The sequence below is a fragment of the Gossypium hirsutum genome, chromosome A01 (genome assembly GCF_007990345.1).
Source record: "Gossypium hirsutum isolate 1008001.06 chromosome A01, Gossypium_hirsutum_v2.1, whole genome shotgun sequence".
NCBI classification, from domain to species: Eukaryota; Viridiplantae; Streptophyta; class Magnoliopsida; order Malvales; family Malvaceae; genus Gossypium; species Gossypium hirsutum.
The window spans coordinates 113003286-113007063 of NC_053424.1; the positions used below are offsets into that span (position 1 = coordinate 113003286).

General features: G+C 38.5%; 1 non-coding gene across 1 annotated transcript; it reads left to right on the plus strand.

Moving 5' to 3' along the window:
• The first annotated feature begins 2720 nt into the window (after positions 1–2720).
• LOC121207660 (small nucleolar RNA R71) lies at positions 2721–2827 on the plus strand. Its single transcript, XR_005902781.1, has one exon. It is a non-coding gene; the product is annotated as a small nucleolar RNA R71 (small nucleolar RNA).
• Positions 2828–3778: the final 951 nt, after the last annotated feature.

Sequence of the window (3778 nt, forward strand, 5' to 3'; positions counted from 1 at the left end):
AAAGAAAATGAAAGGAAGATATAGGGAAGGAGGAAAAGAAAAGAAGAAGAGGGAGAGCTAGGGGTAGCTGGACGGTGGGGGAGGGGGCTGCGGCGGCTAGGGTTTTGAGGAAAAAAATTTTGAGAAGAAGAAGAAGAAAGTGGTAGGTTTGAAGGGTTTAAAAAGGGGCACGGTCATGTTCAGGCCCCGTGTTGGGCTACACGGTCGTGTCACATGCCCGTGTAGATCAAGTTCAGCCCAAGTTTGTTGCGAAGATTTAATGTCCATTCGTCACACGGCTTTGGGACACGCCCGTGTGTCTAGGTCGTGTGGTTCACATGGCCGTGTCGCATGGCCGTGTTCTTCTTTGTTCGCTTTTCCCACGCCCGTGTGCCTTACCCCTATAACTCTCTGACTTGTTTAAAATTTTAAAAATTTAGCTCTAGTTTTCACATGGCCTAGGACACTCCTATGTGTCCAAGCCGTGTGGTCCACACGGCCGTGTCGTACGCCCATGTGGACTATTGCAGGCTGTGTGGTTCGATACTTGGAGATTTTTTTAGCCCTGTTTCCATACGACCAAGGACACGCCCGTGTGTCCAGGCCATGTAGGTCACTATTCCTGCATAAAAATACGAAAAATAGATAAAATAAACGGGTTAGTGGTGTTAGTGCTCGGGTTACCTTTCGAGAAGCGCTTATTTAAAGTCTAAGCTGGACTTACCTCATATTTTTATGGTCATGGTGGTTTGAGGAGTTGAGACCCCTCTTTCTTATTATCAATTCTATTATCCACATACAGTCTAAGTCGAGTAATGTTTACCTTGAAAGTGCCAAATTTATAATGATGTACCTCAACTGTACCGTATGAGAAAACATTAAGTACCGTAAAAGGAGTTTCTCTGTTTGTATTGAACTCTAAAGTAGTAATTCTAGGGTCCTTTTCATCTAACAATACTTTGTCCCTGACCTTAAATTGCTTTATTCCATCCCTACGCTCATCATGGCGTCGCTTTGATTCATCGGGTGCTTTTGGTTTCTCTTTGACATGTATTCTCCATTCGTCTAGTTCATCGATCTGAAGCCTTCGTTCTTCATGAGTCGTTCTGTTTTTGTGGCATGGATTAGAATGAGGCTCCATCACGTTCTTCCTAGAGGACTCCTGAAAAGAAGGTTGAGTTGCAACGTTACTCAAATTAACAGAATTTAAACAATCATCTTGATTACTAGATATTTTAGCAGAATCACAAGCTTGAAGTTTAAACGTGTTATCTCCTACACGAAGTATCAATTCACCTGTGCCAACGCCAATGATCGTTCTAGCAGTTGCTAAAAATGGCCTTTCTAAAATTAGAGGTACGTCACTATCCTCATCCATGTCTAGAACAACAAAGTCAACTGGGAATATAAATTTATCAATTTTAACAAGCACATATTGAACAATACCCCTAGGAATTCTAATTGTTTTATCTGCCAATTGAATGCTCATCCTAGTTTGTTTGGGTTTCCCAAGACCTAGTTGTTTAAACATTTTATAGGGCATGACATTAATACTCACCCCCAGATCAGCCAACGTATTCTTAATATTTAAACTACCAATTAAATAAGGAATCGTAAAACTCCCTAGATCTTTCAACTTGTTGGGTAGTTTATTCTGTAGAATGGTTGAGCAAACAGCGTTTAATTCCATATGCGACGCATCATCTAACTTTCGTTTATTAGCCAAGAGTTCCTTTAAAAATTTCACTGTGTTTGGCATCTGCGAAAGAGCTTTAATAAACGATAAGTTAATATGTAATTTTTTTAATAATTTAAGGAATTTACGAAATTGTTCGTCTATGTGGTCTTTTCTTTTCGCATTGGGGTATGGCACACGATGTTTATACTTTTTACTTACCGGCTTCTGTGTACCATTGCTTACATCAACCTTACCTTTATCTTCCATATTGTCTTGCCTCAGTTTCGGTTCAGCTTCAACTAACCCTTCATTATTGTACACAGTAATGGCATGAAGTTGCTCCATTGAGTTAGTTTCAGTGTTACTTGGCAAGTTACCTTGTGGTCGTTCAGAAATCAACTTAGCAAGCTGTCCTATTTGAGTTTCGAGCCCTTGAATTGATGTTTGCTGATTCTTAAGCGCTGTTTCGGTATTCTAAAAATGAGTTTCTGACACCGATATGAATTTTGTAAGCATCTCTTCAAGGTTCGGTTTCTTCTCTTATTGGTAAGGTAGTTGTTGAAAACTTGGAGGATTTTGTGGCCTTTGATTTCCTTGACCACCCCACCAGAAATTGGTATGGTTCCTCCAACCTGCATTATAATTGGTACTATACAGATTATTTTGAGGTCTAAAATTATTACTCATATAGTGGACTTGTTCCTCCTCATTGCTAGGGTTGAAGGGTGGATAATATGTGTTGTGCACTCCTCCTCCATTCGAATCACACCTCATCACTGAATGTACCTAAGTAGAACCATACAAACCATCAATCTTTTTATTTTAAATTTCTACCTGGTTAAATAGCATAGTGATTGCATCAAGGTTGAAAACACCAGCTGCTTTTGTCGGCTTTGTTCTCATGACTTGCCACTGATAGTTATTCAGTGACATCTCTTCAATAAATTCGTAAGCCTCTTCAGGTGTTTTCTTGTTTAAAGTTCCACTGACGGCTGCATTGATCAGTTGCCTTGTTGAGGTGTTCACACCGTTGTAGAAAGTCTGAACCTAGAGCCATAGAGGTAACCCATGGTGAGGGCACCTTCTCAATAAGTCCTTGTATCTCTCCCATGCATCATAAAGAGTTTCTAAATCCATCTACACAAAAGAAGATATATCATTCCTCAGTTTAGTCGTTTTATCTGGCGGAAAATATTTAAGTAAAAATTTTTCGGTCATTTGTTTCCAAGTGGTGATTGACCCTCGCGGTAACGAATTCAACCACTGTTTAGCCTTATTTCTCAATGAAAAGGGAAACAACCGAGGGCGAATGGCATCGTCAGAAATGCCATTGATCTTAAAGGTGTCGCAGAATTCCAAAAAATTTGCTAAATGAGTGTTTGGATCCTCGTTCTGCAAACCATCAAACTAAACAAATTGTAGTATCATTTGAATCGTGTTAGGTTTCAGTTAAAAAATATTTGCAGCGAAAATAGGTCTAACTATAATCTATCAAGTTCCTGTTAAAGTAGATTTAGCATAATCATACATAGTACGAGGAGCAGGATTCTAATTTACTGGACCATAGGAGGTAGCGGATTATTTTGATTTTCAGCCATCTCCTCGGTTGTGGTGTGAATATTGTCTTCTTTCCCCTCCTCTATGTATTGTAGGCTTTGCCTTATTTCTCTTCGGTTTCTGCAAGCTGTGCTTTCGATCTCACTGTCGAAAACTAGAGGTCCTGACGGGTTTTTTCTAGTCATAAACTATAAAAACATGCTAGAAGTAAAAGAAAATTTAGTAATTAAGAAAAAAATTCAAAACAAAATTAAATTGCAATAATGAAAAATGGCTAAAGTAATAAAAATTAAGCGTTCCTAATATTTTAGTCCTCGGCAACAGCGCCAAAAACTTGATGGTCATGAAACTAACTAAAAATTTGACTTCAGGCAAGGGCACCTATTGAACAATAGTATAGTTATGGTGAGACCGAAAATATCGTATCCACGAGGACTGAAAGTACTAGTCATTACTATCTTTTTATTATCTAGCCTAAAAAAATAAGAGAATGCTTTATCTAAAACTAATTATCTAATTAACTAAGATTACGATAGGGATTAAGGTTGAAAAATACTTTTTAGA